Source organism: Neophocaena asiaeorientalis, unplaced genomic scaffold (genome assembly GCF_003031525.2).
Source record: "Neophocaena asiaeorientalis asiaeorientalis breed wild unplaced genomic scaffold, Neophocaena_asiaeorientalis_V1.1 scaffold357, whole genome shotgun sequence".
NCBI lineage: Eukaryota > Metazoa > Chordata > Mammalia > Artiodactyla > Phocoenidae > Neophocaena > Neophocaena asiaeorientalis.
Window position 1 is genome coordinate 3300311 of NW_020173270.1, and position 18336 is coordinate 3318646.

Consider the following 18336-nt stretch of genomic DNA (forward strand, 5'->3'; position numbering starts at 1 on the left):
GGGGGGGGGGGGGGGTGGATGGAAGGGTGGATGGGCAGGTAGATGGATGGATGGATAGGTGGGTAGATGGATGATAGCCAGACAGAAAATGTGAGACATCTTTTGCCAGGGGCCAGGGTGCTTGTCTGCCAGTTTGTCTGTGGTGGGTTTTGCTCTGGACTTGGTGTGGCAAAGCTGAGTGAACTCCAAGGAGATGGCTCTCCCAGGCCCTATCTGAGCAGCCCTGTCCACTCTGTGGGCTCCAGTCCCACCAACGGAGCAGAAGTTCCATTCCTGAGTGGTCGGCATTGCAGGCCAATACCCTCTGCCCACAGCAGCTAATTAAAATCACTTCTGTCAGTTGGCAGCCACTTGGGGAGACAGCCGGCCACACCAGGGTACTCGGGAGCATTTCTTCTTTCTTCTAGTCAGTAGCCAGAATTTCCATTTCCAGCATCAAGGCTATGGCCTCCCTGCCCTGTCTTTCCTACCAGAGATTCTGCAGGCCTTTGGGGACAGTTTCTCATCTGAGCTCCTAAATTAGGGACACAGAGTGAAAGAGGGTCTAGAGTGGTTCCCACCGCTCCCAGACCCCCATAACACAGTAAAGGACGACTTACGTGTAAAAATACAATAGGGCTTGCTACGAGCCAGGCGCTGGGCTGAGAGTTATCTCACAGATTGCACAAACTCTCGATGAGGGTGGGGACTGCTGTCAGAATCCCCACGGACAGATGAAGAAACAGCCTGCAAGCGTTGGCCCGCCTACAACAATACAGCTAGTAGGCGCGTTCCCTGAGACTCAAGACCAGGTATGTGTTCATTTTGTTGCTTACAGTCAATCTTTCTTTGTATTTATCCATATACTGACCCCTTGGGGTCCCCTTCTTTCTTTCTGTGTTAATATCTGGAACCATTTTCCTTAAGCCTGAAAAAATCTCACTAGCATTGCATTTAGTGCAACAATGAATTCCCTCAGCTTTTGCTCATCTATAAACATCTTCATTTCATCTTTATTCTGTAAGGATATTTGCATTAGGTATAGAATTGTAGATTGGCGGGTATGGTCTGTCCCCACTTTCCACGTGCTGCTCCATCGTCTTTTGGCTTCCATTGTTTCTGTGGAGAAGTCAGCCATTCAGTCTCATTGTTGCCCCTGTGGGTATCGTGTGACTTTCATCTCTGGTGTCTTTAAGATTTTGTCTTTTAGTTGGAAACAGTTTCGTATATCTTAGTGATTTGTTTCTTCTATCGATGTGACATCTCTGCCCTTTTCAATGTTTTGCCTTGAATTTTTTCAAATCTTTTTTTTTTTTTTTCAAATTCTAAATGTATATTTGGGTGATGCAAGCACAAGTTCAAAGTTTTCAAGGGCACATGTGCAGTAAGCAATGAACCTCATTCCTACTTCTTTTCCTTCTCCACTTTCTTATACAGCTCTTGAGAGCCATCTGTGCATGAAGAAGACATAGTTCCTTTACAAGTGGTAGCATACATGCATCCTTTTAATATATCTTAGAGTTCATTCCAAATTAGCATGTTGTGTAAACGCACAGTAGTTTACATAACTAGTCCTGCTGCTGGGCATTTAGACCATTTTCCCTCGTTTAATTCCGTGACCACACATAACTATACACGTGCAGGTGTGTGATAGCATCTATGATTAACAGCTTTGGCAGTGGACTTGCCTATTTTCTACCAAGTTTCTTGGTATTTATGTCTGTGTGCTTGTGTGTCTATGTGTATTTTTAGGAGCTCCTTATGGAATATGAAATGTAGGACTTTGCAATGTATTCTGTTCCCCCCAGTTTGCCTGCAGGTTTTGTTTATGGCATTCCCCACCGTGCTGGAGTCTTTCCTTTCAGTGGCTTTAGAGGTTGTTACTTCTTGTCTAGGATGATTTTTCTATTTTTTTTAAAGTTCTCTCATGATTTATTCCCTCTCTCCTTTTTTCTTTCTCACCTTCCAGTTTGCCGTGAGCTAGGGCCCCACTGATGCGTTACTCATTTCCTGCATATATTTCTGTCTGTCCCTGACTTCTCTCTTCTGCATATCTATTTATGCCCCATCACTGAGCTTTTAGTTACTGCTGCTTTGTAATTTATATAATATCTGGTAGGTCTAGTTCCCCTTCATCAATATTCTTTTTTTTTTTGCGGTACGCCGGCCTCTCCCGTCACGGAGCACAGGCTCCGGACACGCAGGCTCAGCAGCCGTGGCTCGTGGGCCCAGCCGCTCCGCGGCATGTGGAATCTTCCCGGACCAGGGCACAAACCCGTGTCCCCTACATCGGCAGGCGGACTCTCAACCACTGCGCCACCAGGGAAGCCCTCAATACTTTTAAAGAAATTTCCCAGATATTCTTGCATGTTTGTTTTCCATATAACCTAATTAGCTTATGTTGTAAAATGTTTTTCTTTATCGTTTTCTGAAGTTTCACATTAATATTGTTTTTAATTCTAATTAAAAAAAAAAAACAAACATATCCTGGGTAGCATCTGGTGGACTCCTAGAGAACTCTCAACCATTGTGTCTTCAGATGTTGCTCCTCCCTTTTTCTCTTCTCCCTCTCTGGACCTCCTATGACATAGATTTGAACCTCCAGGATTATTCACCTTTCAGATCTCTAACCAACTCCCATTATGCATATGTTACACGTTTTGCAATTGTGCTACAGCTCTTGGATATCCTTTTCCTCCCTCCCTTCCTCTCTCCCTCCCTCCCTTCTTTCCTTTCTTTCCTTCTCTTTTCCTTTTTTTTTCTTCCTCTTCACTTTCCAGTTTGGGAAGTTTCTATTAACATATCTTTAAGGTCCCTGATTATTTCCTCAGCTGGTTCAGTCTACTAATGAGACCCTCAAAGGCATTCTTCGTTGCTATTATAGTTCTTGATTTCTTTTTTTTTTTTAATTTTCTGGTTTTTTAAAAAATTAATTATTTATTTTGGGGGGCTGCACTGGGTCTTCGTGGCTGCGCATGGCTTTCTCTAGTTGCGGTGAGCGGGGGCTACTCTTCGTTGCAGTGCGTGGGCTTCTCATTGCGGTGGCTTCTCTTGTTGTGGAGCTCGGGCTCTAGGTACGTGGGCGTCAGTAGTTGTGGCGCACGAGCTCAGTAGTTGTGGCTAGGGGGCTCTAGAGTGCAGGCTCAGTAGTTGTGCACGGACTTAACTGCTCTGCGGCATGTGGGGGGTCTTCCCGGACCAGGGCTCAAACCCATGTCCCCTGCATTGGCAGGTGGATTCTTAACCACTGTGCCACCAGGGAAGCCACCAGGGAAGTTCTTGATTTCTAGCCTTTCCTTTTGATTTTCTCTTAGAGTTTCCATCTCCCTGTTCACATGACTCATCTGTTCTTGCATGATGTCCAGTAGGGCCTTAGCTGTAGCGCGTCAGTCATATTAATCGTAGTTGTTTTAGGTTCACAATCTGATAAATTCAAAATCTTCGCTGCCTTGGAGTGTGGTTCTGACCCTTGCCCTGTCTCTCCAGACTGTGTTTTTTGCCTTTTAGAATGTTCTGTAATTTTTTTTGTTGAAAGCTAGACCCAGTATACTGGAGAAAAGGAACTGAGCTGAACAGGCCTTTGGGGTGAGGGTTTATGTTCCTCTGGCCAGGAGTTAGGCTGCATTCACTGTTTGCTGAAGCTGGAGGTGTTCTTGTTTTTGTCTATCCTGAAACCCTGGGTTTCCCTAGTGACTCTTTGTATTTAAAACAGGGTCTGAGCCTTGCAGTCCTTTTTATCTGTAAAACCCTGTTATACAGGAGGCCTATTGGTGTGGTGGTAAAATGTGTGACAGGGGAAGCCTTCTGTGGCCTCCACCTTTTAGGGAGCTTGTGCCCTTGGACCGTGACCTTCACAAGTGCTTCTCAGCTTTTTCTTTTGTTTCCTTTGGTATCCTTAGGTGAGAGGAAGCCTAGAGAGGCCTGGAGATGGGTGTTTCCCTTCCCCCAGGTCAATTAAACGCTGGTAAAACCCACTTTGGTCAGGCCCTGCTAAGATAGTTTCCCTTGAGGGCAGGCCTTTGTTAAGGAGAACAGAGTGCTCTGAGATGTGTTTCAAAACAGTTACTTTCCCCCTTCTTCTGCAGGAAGCACCAGAGTTGATTTTATTTTTACTTGTTCTCTCAGATCTTCACTGTGAGAACCTGGGGGGCTCTTGAAATGTGTGTCCCCCCGCCCCAAGCCTGGGTCTCCAGGCGTTCTTACCCCTCAAGCTCATCCACGCTCACTCTCCAGCAGTGAGTCAGCTCCACACCCCACCGGACACTGGCTCCGGCAGTGGTTTCTGCCCCAGGTAAGCGGAGTGTCTGTGTATCCACCCCTCTCCTGTTTTTAGGGTAGGGGTTTGCTCTGCGACCTCAACTCACTGACGGACCCAAGAAGTGTCATCAGTTCTCAGTTTTTCAGCATTCTTGTTGTGAGCACAGAAGTGACGGCCCCCAAGTCCTTTACCCGTCAGACTGCAAACTGCTCTAACCAGCTCCCCTAGCTTATCTCTTGGATGTGATTTCCTAGTCCCTCTCCAAGGAAATAGCTCTGTTTCCCTGGGTGTCAGTTCTTCTGTGTCAGCCTCTTGTCTCCTGATGTTGGCCTCTCTGGACACTTCATGTTCCTTGTTTGTAAACACGACTCTTTTTTTTTGGTTTTTAAAATTTTTATTTATTTATTTTGGGCTGCGTTGGGTCTTCGTTGCTGTGCACGGGCTTTTCTCTAGTTGCGGCGAGCGGGGGCTACTCTTGTGGTGCGCGGGCTTCTCATTGCGGTGGCTTCTCTTGTTGCGGAGCACGGGCTCTAGGCGCATGGGTTTCAGTAGTTGTGGTGCACGGGCTCAGTAGTTGTGGCTTGTGGGCTCTAGAATGCAGGCTCAGTAGTTGTGGCGCACGGACTTAGTTGCTCCGCAGCATGTGGGAATCTTCCCGGACCAGGGCTCGAACCCGTGTGCCCTGCATTGGCAGGAGGACTCCCAACCACTGCACCACCAGGGGAGTCTGTAAACACGACTATTGAAGGAGGGTTCCCTTGAGTGTGTCCTGGGCTGTGACGGCCTCATCATCCTCCCTCTGAGCCTTGCTTTCAGCTGTTCTCCCCCTCCTCCCCCCATTCCCCTATCTGAGCCAGAGGCCCTGCTGTGTGGCACGATCACGCCTACCAGTTAATTCTTACCTCTTTTCTATGGGTCGGGTGCAGGGTGGCATTTAGTATGTACCCTTTGAACCACAAGTCCAGTGTGTGAACCCCTGAAGCCAGCCAGGCCCCCTCGCTGTATAAACGGGAGCTGGTCGATCCCTTCCGCAGATGGACCTCAGGGTGACCGTGAACACTAGGAGGTGTTCCCGTACCATCTCTCAAAAGGGGTGCAGCAACCCCTCAACATCTCACTGAAAGAGTAACTGTATTTTTCAAAGTAAAGACACCCATGAGCTTTATCACGTCCGTTTTTGTCTCTTTCAGAGCCTTCAGCGTGAAACTCCTCACCCACCCCAGCACTATGGACGTTTCTGGGCCGGGCAGTCCTTCCTGGGGAGGGGCCATCCTGGGCACTGTGGGGTGTTGAGCATCATCCCTGGCCCCCCATCCACCAGTTGCCAGGAGCACCTGCCTGCCTAGCTGTGACAACCACAGATGTTTCCAGATGTTGCCAAGTGTCTCCTGGGCTGGGGCTAGGAGGGGCAGAATCACCCAGGTAAGAACCACTGCTCTAGTGAAACCAAGGTTATTATTCTCCTACATTTAAAACGCTTCCCCAGAGAGGGGCATCTTAGTTCAAACCGGCTCCCTCGCTGTGAGCAGTTCCCTTCCCTCTAGAAGGCGGCTCCTCTATCATCAAACAGGAGAGACGGGTGGGCAGGGGATGGGAGGGTGTTGGCAGTCACTTCCTTGAGGAAAGGAGCCCACAGTGCTCTCCAGGCCCCTAGTCTTTGTCATATTCCCTGTAAAATCTTTCCGTTTCAGCTAGGCTTCCTTGGGTACCACAGCCCTCCTCAGTTTTATGGCCACCCCTGTAAAGGCATCAAGTTCCAGGTGGGGCCTTCCCTCCACCCCTAACAGGAGCCCCCATCACCACAGGACGAGGGGTCAGCAGCCGAGTCTGCTCTAAGGATACAGAGGGCCAAGTGGCATCGGAATGGCGGGAGGCCTTGATTGGGGAGCCCCGAGAACAGGGGTGCAATAGGCCTATCCCAGGGTGGCAGGAGAACTTCCATCCTGTCGTGGACGCAGCCTCCCCTGTGTGTCAGACTCCCCAGAGGCACCGGTTTAAAACGCAGATGCCGGGGGTGCCCGCTGGGGAGATGGCATTTTAAGAAGCACCCCAGGGCCTCGGGCGCAGCGACCCTGCCCGGACCCGCTCACCCTGCTTGAGGATGGTCCACTTGAGGATCTTGGCACTGAGGTGACCTCCACGTTCACAGTGTCAATGCCCTGCCTGCCCAGTGAACTCCATGACCACAGGGTCTCTGTCGTAGACGACATCTGACAGCCCGCTGGACAGGCTCTTGAGCTGCCGGCAGAGGGCGACGGCGTGTGCACGTCGATAGGGCACTGTTGTCTGGGGCTGAGGGGTCAGGGAGCTCCCAAGCCGCCCCTGCATCCACCAGCAACCCCCAAACCCAGCTCCCCAGGCCGGGGGCTCCCCCTCTCAGGTCACGTGTCACTCTCGCCTCGACCCTGGGGGGTTGGGTCCCCACCCCCGTTGCCTCCTACGGGCCAGGAGGGCCACATGCAGATCCACCTGCCATCTCCCTGGACTCCCATTGCCGGCACCTCGGGCGGGCACCTCGGTGGGTACCTGTGCCCCAGCCTTCCCTGGACAGCCGACTCTTGTTGACCCTGAGCCCCAGCCCCATGGCACACTGGTCAGTCTTCCTCTGGAACGGGGTCAAGGCCAGCTGGCTGGTCTTCAGGTCATCCGGCAATCTGTCCCAAACCCAGGGGATGCCGTAGAACATGGTGGGCTTCACCTGCCGCAGCATGTCCATCAGGGAGCCCTGTGCCGCTCGATCACCATTCCATGATCCCCCTTATTGCTTGATACTTAGGTGGGTTGTTTTCTTCCCTCCACTTTTATTAGATAAAATGTCAGGGTGAACATCCTCGTAGCTTCAGCTATGCCTGCACACGTGATTACTTGTGCTGTTGTCTGGACTGACTTGAAAATTCAAGATGGCGCACCATTCATTCATCTTGGCAGAACCAGGTGAGGCCCTCTGATCCAGGTGGGGCCTCTCCCCTCCACTCCAGACTCTCGGCTACAACTGCCCACTCCTTGTGTCCCCGTCTAACAGGCATCTCAAACTCAACACGGCCCCAACAGAATTCCTGATGTCATCCCCTACCCCAGCCTTCCACAATCTCAGTTAACGGCAGCTCCATCCTGCAAGTTGCACAGGCCAGAAATCTCGGCCATCCTCCGCGCCTTTCATTCTCTCAGATACCCAATCCGTCAAGGCTCTGCCTCCAGAATCTGACCGCTTCTCATCCCCTCCCCCACTACCATCCAGGTCCAAAGCATCTTCATCTCAACCTCAACTCTGTTTCCACCCGGTCTGTTTTCCCTGAAGCCACCGAAGGGCGCCTGTGAGCACCTGAGTCAGGTTCGGTTCTGGGCTGCCCACAGCCCTCCAGGGCTCCCTTGGGGTAAAAGCCCCAGGTCCTCCCCTCACCTGCCCCCGCAGCCCACGAGGCCGTGTCCCCTTCCTGCCCTCACCTTCTCCCACTCCTCCCACCCCCTCACTTTGCTCCAGCCAGAGTGGTCTCCTCTCTGTTCCTCCAACTTGCCAGCCACGTTCCTGCCCCAGGGCCCTAACACTGCCCCATTACCTCTGCCTAGAGCACCTTCCACCAGATATGTAGCACCCTCCCCCACCTCATTTAAGTCTTTCTTGAAATATCTCTCTCATAGAGGTTCTCCTTGGCCACCATATGTTAAAATTTCAAACCCCAGCCCTGACTAGTCCACCCCCTTCATGTTTCAGTTTTCTCTGGATCACTGTGTACTCACTGGATACTTTATTATGTTGACTGGACAAGCCCCTGGAAGTCTCTTATGCCCTGTCCGAATCTGGAAAATGGGCATTTATTCATTGAACACACACCTGAGGGGCCAGTGCTATCCTAGATCCTGGGGCCCACGTGGAACACGGCAGTCTAGCCCCTCGCCCTCATGGAATTGACCAACTAAACAAATAAATGATACAACCATGGTAGCAGGGGGCCAGTAGGGCCGGGCAGAAAATTTTAAAAGGGTGTGTGATAGAGAGTGAGTCTGGGTGGTGAGTTTGGGGAGTCAGGGTGATCAAGAACAACCTGGCCATGGATGAGACTCGCTGGAGAAGAGACATAGTTAATAACAGCCACTGTAAGAAGAATAATTAATGCTAATGCAATGCTTAGTGTGCCAGGAGCTATTTTTTAAAAATTAATTAATTTATATTTTAAGAAAGACATCCTGAGTCTTTTGTCTTTTTTGTTTTTAATTTTTGGCTGCGTTGGGTCTTTGTTGCTGCGTGTGGGCTTTCTCTGGTTGCGGCGAGCGAGGGCTACTCTTCGTTGCGGTGCGCAGGCTTCTCACTGTGGTGGCTTCTCTTGTTGTGGAGCACGGGCTCTAGGCGTGGGGGCTTCAGTAGTTGCGGCATGTGGGCCCAGTAGTTGCGGCACACGAGCTTAGTTACTCCGCAGCATGTGGGATCCTCCCAGACCAGGGATCGAACCCGCGTCCCCTGCATTGGCAGGCGGATTCTTAACCACTGAGCCACCAGGGAAGTCCAGGATCTATTTGCTATGCGTAAACTCACGGAATCCTTGTAGCAAATCTTTGTGCTAGGTGCTATTATACATTTTAATATATTTATGTGAAAATGCCAGTATAAGAAATACATTTTAAATTTAAACTATAAAATGGATCTGTTCACATATAAATTTTAAAATTTTAATATTATTTATATCTATCTATAATACTCCATTTTACAGATGGGGAAACTGAGGCACAGTGATGCTAAGTAGGGTTTTTTTGTTTTGTTTTTTTTTTTTGCGGTACACGGGCCTCTTACTGTTGTGGTCTCTCCCGCTGCGGAGCGCAGGCTCCGGACGCGCAGGCTAGGCGGCTACGGCCCACGGGCCCAGCCACTCCGCGGCACGCGGGATTCTCCCAGACCGGTGCACGAACCTGTGTCCCCTGCATCGTCAGGCAGACCCTCAACCACTGCGCCACCAGGGAAGCTCTGTTTTTTTGTTTGGTTGGTTGGTTGGTTGGGTTTTTTTTGCGGTATGCAGCCCTGTCACCGCTGCGGCCTCTCCCGCGGCAGAGCACAGGCTCCAGACGCACAGGCTCAGCGGCCATGGCCCACGGGCCCAGCCACTCCGCGTTATGTGGGATCCTCCCGCACCGGGGCACGAACTCGTGTCCCCTGCATCGGCAGGCGGACTCTCAACCACTGTGCCACCAGGGAAGCCCCTAAGTAGGTTTTTTTTTTTCCACAAAAAAAATCACACGAATTTAATGTACACATGTTGATGAGTGAAGCTAAGTGATTTGAGCAAGAACACGCGGGTAGTGGTGGAGCTGAGATTCAAACCCATGAATTCAGGAAGCCTTAAAGAAACCGGCCAAAGACGCAGAGCGGAACGAGGGCCCTGTGCGGGAGGGAAGAAATGGTGCGCAGGCGCAGGAAGGAAGGAGCAGTGCGCAGGCGCAGCAGGGAAGAAGCGGCGCCAAGGAGTGGCGCGCAGGCGCAGGAGGGGGAAGGGGCGGTGCGCAGGCGCAGGAGGGCACCTTGAGGAAGGCCTGGTTAGCGCGCTGCCGTTCCTCGTGGTACCTGATGTGGGCTAGCAGGTGCCAGAGTGTTCCTCTGCTTGGAGCCAAGCGCTATGTAGTTGGCGTACTTGATGGCCGTGCCAGAGACCACCACAGTGATGGGTGCCTCTTTGACGAAGGAGACCTCGTGCCAGCAGGTACACCTCGCCATCCCGCTTTGTGGTCCAACGGCGGTGGTGTGAGGGCAGGCCCAGACCCCAGGTAGGTGAGAGAGACGGGAGAGGACGGGCACAGGGGCGGGGGTGTGGCGCTGATGGTGTTACCAACCAGGGATCTTGGCTTCCGTAGTCTACAGAAATTGATAGGAGGCGTGAGGAAAATTCAGGCGAGGCTTTATTGGCGGCCCCTGCTGCAGCAGGAAGGAGCAAAAAACAAGTCACAAGTTCTCTTGCTTGCTGGCTCCTTATATGGTGTGGGTCCAGGGGTCGGGCGCGAGTGGTGGCTCAGGCGGTCGGCCCACCCGCTTGGTGGTGCTGTGAAGGGTTTTGGTCTTTTTGTATCTTGTTGTTTATAATTTGCCCCACCTGCTTATGCACGCGGTTTTTAGTCCCATATGGCTTCCTTGTATTTTGTTGCTCAAAGAGAGGTGTGTCCAGGTGCAGGCACTGCAGCAAAGGGTCCCAGGTCCCAGCCTGTCTCAATGCAGGCAGAGAAAGTCGAGGGAGAGTGGGGTGAGGGGAGAGGCGTGAGGGATACAGTGAGAAAGACAGGGGCTCGCTGATGGCGAAAGGACACAGGGACAGGTGGACAGACAGACGCACTGGCCCAGAGAGCAGAGGACAGCAGCAGACCCACCAGCAAGCAGGCAACTCAGTCCAACTGTTGGTTCTCTAGACCCCTCCCCTCCGGGACCAGGCGCCTCTGACAGCGAGTGACCACCTGCACACACACAGACTCCCAGCCTAGCGTCCAGGCAGAGAAACAGTGTCCCCCTCTCCAAAATAAAAAATCTTGACTGGACCTCAGGGATCCCAAAGCTGGCTCAGAGACCCTGGGTCGTCTCTGCGGGGCCCAGCCCTCAAACTAGTCTGTCTGGGAGCCTCACCAACCACAGCCAGGGCCCAAGGAGCCCGCCACCACTGGCTTTCATTACTGGTGGGTGAGGTCTCTCCTTCGTTGAACTCAGTATCTTGGGCGAGGACATGGTGTCCAGGTTACTTTCACGTCTGTTCGCACTTGTCTGCGGGGCACCTGGTCTCCTGGGATTGGGCAGACAGATATTCATACAAGCAAGGTTGCAGCCGAGTGGAGGGCGGGGAGTGACCAGCGGTGGGGAGGCACTGGGCTCCCCCCGAATCACGGGGTGATCGGGGAAGGCTTCTCTGAACAGTGGGTAGGAGTTGACCAGGCAAAGGGAGCGAGAAGCGTCTGAGAAGAGAGTGATGTGACGTAGACGGTTGGGGCTGGAGGATAAGGAAAAGTGGGCGGTGCGGAAGGAAATGAGACAAGACAGGTGGTGCCAGCCAGATCGCGTGGGGTCCTGTTGGCCGTGTTAGTAAAGCATTGTTTTCTGGTATTTTCGGCACCCCCCCACCCCACAACCCACGCGCAGAGATTCATCCCTGGTGGAAACTGAAATAGCTGGGCTCCCAGCCCCTGCCTTCCACCCACAACGCATTTTCACCCCTCTGTCTGTGGATTCCGCAGCCTGCATCCATCATGGCAACACAGCCTGCTGCGCCTTTGCAGAGGCCAGTCTTAGGGGGCAGGGGTCCACCCAGGAAGCCCCTTCACCCTGTGCCCCTACAGCCCGTGGTTCCCAAGGTGACAGGCTCCAGGGAGGAGCTGGCGGCAGAGTCTTGGGTTCAAGTGTGAAAGCTAGAGGGACTCCAGAGTCACTGCTCAGCATTCATTGTTGGCTTTCAGAGAAGGAGTTCACAAGGGAGCCTGAAAAAGAGTAGGGAGATGGAGGAGGCCGGCTCGGAAGGTGTGATGTCATGGAGGCCAAAGAAGCAGAGAATTCCAAAAGCAAGGCAGGGTCAGCAGGACCCAGGGCTCCCAAAAGGTCAAGGACTTTGAGTCACTGTGCCTGGGGGTTCATGAATTCATTTGCCCACCAGGCATGATCTATAGATAGTCTCCTGTGTGTGTACAGCTGCATTTTCAAATATTGTTGGATGCTGTTGAGATTGGTAAACTGAGAAATCATTTAAAAGCCTCTCTGGTTCCTCAGAAAATGAAATAGAATTACCATATGACCCAGTAATCTTATTTCCGGGTATGTATCCAAGAGAATTGAAAGCAGGGACTGGAAGAGAGATTTCACACCCATGTTCACGGCAGCATTATTCACAGTAGCCGAAAGGAAGGAACCCATTGTCCGTTGACAGATGAATGGAAAAACAAAATGTGGTCCCATGGAATGTTATTCAGCCTTCAAAAGGGGGGAAGTTCTGACCCATGCTATGATGTGGATGAACCTTGAGGATATTATGCTCAGTGAAATAAGCCACTGACAAAACGATAAATATTCCACTCTTACTCTGTACTTAAATTAGTGGCATTCATGGAGACAGGAAGTAGAATGATGGTTGCCAGGGGAGAGGGGGTGTGGGGAGTTGTTTAATGTGAATCGTGTTTCAGTTTTGCAATGCGCACAACAGTCTAATCTACTTAATCACACTGAACTCTGTATTTTTAAGTAGTAAATTAACATGAAACGGTAAGTTTTGTGTTTACCACAAATTAAAAAATAAGTTTAAAAAAAAGCCTTTCTGGGCTTCCCTGGTGGAACAGCGGTTAAGAATCCGCCTGCCAATGCAGGGGACACGGGTTCGATCCCTGGCCCAGGAAGATCCCACATGCCGCGGAGCAACTAAGCCCGTGCGCCACAACTACTGAGCCTGCGCTGTAGAGCCCATGTTCTGCAACAAGTGAAGCCACGACAATGAGAAGCCCGTGCACCGCAACGAAGAGTAGCCCCCACTCACCGTAACTAGAGAAAGCCCGTGCACAGCAACAAAGACCCAACACAGCCAAAATTAAAAGCAAATAAATAAATTTATATATATATATAAAAGCCTTTCTGAACTTAGTAGCCTTTCATTTCTTAAAGAACAGCTGTTAAGAGAACAGTGAGGCCAGGACGAGAACCGTTGAGAAAATACATGTATTTCTCTACTGAGTTTGAGCATTTTTTGTACAGTACAATCAGCTATATGTATTTCCTTTATGAGGGATAAATATTGAAAAGGAAGTAAAAAAATACTGCAGAAGATGTATGCTCATCTCTGTAAAAAAAAAAAAGCCGATACGTTTTGAATAATACGTTGACAGTGAAGTGTCTAGTTATAATATTAACACAAAAAAACCCAGCTTTCCCATATATCAACATTAACCGCCTAGAAAAAGGGAGAAATCACATCCACGATGGAAACACAAACTATAAACTAGAATTAAGTTGACCAGAAATTATACGAGATAATTAAAGATAAAATTATTAACATTTAGGACATTCCCTGGCAGTCTAGTGGTTAGGACTCTGTGCCTTCTCTGCAGGGGGCATGGGTTCAATCCCTGGTCAGGTTACTAAGATCCAACAAGCCTTGGGACGCGGCTAAAAAACAAAATTATTAAAGTTTACTAAAGAAAAGACATGAATAAATTGAAAGAGACATCATATTAATGAATGAGAAGGCTGGGTCAACATTGTAGAAGTTATTCTTCCACAGATTAATCAATATAAATGCCATTTCAGTAAAAATCCCAACAGGAATTTTTATGGAACTTAGGTTGGTTTTAAAGTTTACATAGGGGGACTTCCCTGGTGGTCCAGTGGTAAAGAATCCGCCATTCAGTGCAGGGGATGCGAGTTCGATCCCTGGTTGGGGAACTAAGTTCCCACATGCAGCGGGGCAACTAAGCCCACGCACCACATCTACTGAGCTCACATGCCCTGGAACCTGTGCACCACAACTAGAGAGAGAAAACCCACATGCCACAACTAGGGAGAAGCCTGCACAGCACAACGAAAGATCCTGCACGCCTCAGTGAAGACCCCGCGCGTGCTTCAACTAAGACCCGATGCAGCCCCCCCCAAAAAAAGAAAATAAATAAGAAAAATAAATAAATATTAAAAAAAATAGTTTACATAGATAGTAAATTGCAAGAAAAAAAATAACAAAGGAGGTCTTGTCCTGCCAAAATCAAAACACCTTATAAAACTATAATCACTAAAACAGCATGAAGGACTTGTAATCAGAATATACAAAGAACTCTTGTAAGCAACAATAAAAAGACAAAGAACTCAGTTCAGAAATGGGCAAAGAATTTGAATGGACGTTTCTCCAAAGAAGATATGCATATGGATATATGTGGTACATCCAGGTAATGGAATACTACTCAGCCATAAAAACAAACTATTGATATGCACAAATGAACTTATGCTACCTGAGAGAAGCCACTAGGACAACCACTACTGCCTGGAGGATGATGGATCCCAACCCCGTTCTAACAGTCGGAAGCTAGAAAGCTAAAAACTGTATTCCCCAGAATCCCATGCAGGGAAGTTTCTGGACATAACTTGGGTTCTGCTAATCGTGACTGATTTGGAAGTGCCACATGTGACAGGGAGAGCCAGGTTGGTTGCCGAGGTGCTTCTGGGGCCAGCAGCAGTGGCATCAGCTTTCTGCCTTGGCCGGCAGTTTCCTGACTCAGCGGCCTCTTGAGTATAAGCAGTTTTCCTGGTCACAGCAGATACAGCGTGATTCCACTGTCAGCTGCTGTAGAGATGATGGAGCCTTCTGGACTGATGAACTAGGGCTTGTTTTCGGAACATACTCTTCCAGCCCCACCGATGATTTTTTCCCCTCAGATTAAAAAAAAAATTATTCGTTTATTTATTTATTGGCTGCATTGGGTCTTCATTGCTGCGTGCGGGCTTTCTCTAGTTGCGACGAGCAGGGGCTACTCTTCGTTGCGGTGTGCGGGCTTCTCATTGCGGTGGCTTCTCTTGTTACAGAGCATGGGCTCTAGGCGTGCGGGCTTCAGTAGTTGTGGTGTGCGGCCTCAGTAGTTGTGGTGCACGGGCTTAGTTGCTCCATGGCATATGGGATCTTCCCAGACCAGGGATCGAACCCGTGTCCCCTGCATTGGCAGGCAGGTTCTTAACCACTGTGCCACTGGGGAAGTCCATCTCCCAGATTTTTTGAGCTATGATTTACAAACTGTAAAATTCACCTCTTGTAACAGTACAACGACTTTTAATAAATTCATACAGCATGAAACCATCACCACAATCTAGTTTGGGGACACTGTCACCCCAAAAACTTCCCTTGTGCCTGTTGAGATCAGTCCTGCTCCTAATCCCAGCCTCAGGAAACCACTGATCTGTGATCTGTCAAGGTAGTTTTGCCCTTGGTAGAAATTTCACATAAATGAGATAATACAACATTGTAGTCTTTTGTGTCTGGCTTTCTCTACTTAGCACAAGTTCATTTGCATGTATCAATAGTTCATTCATTTTTATGGTTGATCAGTATTTCATTATTTGGATGTATCGTGTTTATCAAGTCAGCAGTTGATGGGCATTTGGACTTTTCCACAGCCTTTGGTGATTATGAATAATGCTGCTACGGACATTCATGTACAACTTTTTGTGTGTGAATATGCTTTCATTTCTCTTGGGCATATATATGCCTAAGAGCTGAATTGCCGGGTCATGTAGTAACTCCATATTTAACATTTTAAGAAATTTCTAAACTGTTTTCCAAAGTACCTGTGCCATTTTACATTCTCACCAGTGGTTGTGAGGGTTCCAGTCCCTCCACATCCTCAGCCACACTTGGTATCATCAGATTTTTTATGTTAGCTGTCATAGTAGGTGTGAAGTGGTATCTCGTTGTGGTTTTGATTTGCGTTTCCCTGATGGCTCATGATGTTGATTGTCTCTTCATGTGTTTATTGGCCATTTGTATGTTTTTAGAGAAATGTTCATTCAAATCCTTTGTTCATTTCTAAGTTGAGTCATTTGTCTTTTTACTACTGAATTGTAAGCGTTCTTTGTATATTCTGGCTACAAGTCCTTTAGCAGATACATGATTCTTAAACACATTTGTCTTCATTTTCAAAGCTGACATTTGTTTGACAATATGGTTTGAAGGGCAGGAATTTTAAATTTTGATGAAGTCCAATTTTGTCATTTCTTTCATTTATGGTTTGTGTTTTGGTGTCATGTCTAAGAAATCATTACCTAAGCTGGAACATAGAGAGTGGCATTGACATATATACACTACCAAATGTAAAATAGATAGCCAGTGGGAAGCAGCCGCATAGCACAGGGAGATCAGCTCGGTGCTTTGTGACCACCTAGATGGGTGGGATAGGGTGGGTGGGAGGGAGACGCAAGAGGGAGGGGATATGGGGATATATGTGTATGTATAGCTGATTCACTTTGTTATACAGCAGAAACTAAAACACATTGTAAAGCAATTATACTCCAATAAATATGTTAAAAAATGAAATAAAATGTGGTTTATTTAAAAAGTATAAAATTTGAAGATACTGTCATAAAAATTATATACTAAATTTGAAAAATGAAAAATTAAAATTATTTTCACATTTGTTTTCAAATATTATCTTTTTTCCAAACTGTTGAATATTATTTATAAAATTAAAAAAGAATATACAAATTGTAATTAACAAATACCAAATTTTAAGTAAAATAATAATAATAAATAAAAAAGAAATCATTACCTAATCTGAGGGCACAAAGATTTTCCCTTATGTTTTTTTCTCTCCCAACACTTTTGTAGTTTTGACTTTTATATTTTAGGTGTATGATACATTTTGAGTTAATTTTTGTATATGGTATGAAGTAAAGGTCTTAAGTTTTCTAAGTTATTTATTTATTTGCGTATTATCCAGCATTGTTTGTTGAAAAAGCTATCTTTTTTGCATTGAACTGCTTTGACAACTTTTTTTTTTAAGTATGGTTGATTTACAATGCTGTGTTAGCTTCAGGTATACAGCACAGTGATTCAGATATACATATATTTTTCTTTTTCATATTTTTTCATTATAGGTTATTAAAAGGTATTGAATGTAGTTCCCTTTGCTATACAGTAAATCCTTGTTGCTTATCTATTTTATGTATAGTTTGTATCTGTTAATCCCATACTGCTAATTTATCTCTCTCCCTCTCCTTTTCCCCTTTGGTAACCTGTGCATCTGTTTCTGTTTTGTATATAGATTCATTTGTATTATTTTTTATTTATTTTTATTTTTTGATGGTTCATAAATATTTATTAGAATTCAAAGTTGGAGAATTCCCTGGTGGTCCAGTGGTTAGGACTCTGCGCTTCCACTGCAGGGGGCACGTGTTCAATCCCTGGTGGGGGAACCAAGATCCTACATGCTGTGCAGCGTGGCCAATAAATAAAATAGGCTTTTAAAAAAATTGAAAGTTGTTTCCTCTCCTATCCCATGAGCATCCTTCCAGCTGCCTGTCACCTGTTAAGATGCCTGACTGCTGTCATAAATGCCCTTTGCTTAAAACTGCTTGCTCCCTGCGTTGTAGCCAGTACCTCTCTTGACACCTTTATATAAAAGATATCCAAAACTTGCACCCCAAGCAAGCCATCCATGGATAAAGACGTGTACCCAGGATCAAAATGTTGGCCCGGACAGGTCAAGGATTCAAGTCCACCCCTTCAACTTTCAGCTTAGTACCTACATAGTGCTTAACTTCCTGCTTAGTGCCTGTTGGCCCATGGACGCAGCATTAAGCTTGCGCTTTAAGACCCCAGCAGCGGTTCTCATCCCTTTGGTACACAGCTGTCCACCAGAAGCCATCAAAAACCACATTGCATTCATGCCTGGCACCCATGCCTGGCACCATTCCAAGAGCCGTCTCATACGTTCTAAAGCTGTATTATTTTTTAGATTCTACATATAAGTGATATAATATTTGTGTTTCTCTGTCTGACTTGCTTCACTAAATATAATATTCTCTAGGTCCAACCATGTTGCTGCAAATGGCAATATTTCATTATTTTTTTTATGGCTCAGTAATATTCCATTATATGTGAGGGGTGTGTGTGTGTGTGTGTGTGTGTGTGTATACACCCATGTATATATATATAGTCACATCTTATTAAGCCAATCATCTGTTGATGGGCACTTGCGTTGTTTCCATGTCTTGGCTGTTGTAATTAGTAGTGCTATGAACATTGAGGTGCCTGTATCTTTTTGACTTAAAGTTTTTGTTTTTTCCATATATATACCCAGGAGAGGAATTGCTGGATTATATGGTAGCACTATTTTTAGTTTTTTAAGGACTCTCCATACTGTTTTCCACAGAGGCTGCACCAATTTACTTTCCTACCAACAGTGTAGGAGGGTTCTCTTTTCTCCCCCCCCTCTCTAGCATTTGTTATTTGTAGACTTTTTGATGGTACCCATTCTGACCCGTATGAGGTGGTACCTCATTGTGATTTTGATTTTGATTTCTCTAACAATTAGCGATGTTGGGCATCTTTTCATGTGCCTGTTGACCATCTATATGTCTTCTTTGGTGTAATGTCTCTTTGAATCTTCTGCCCATTTTTTTT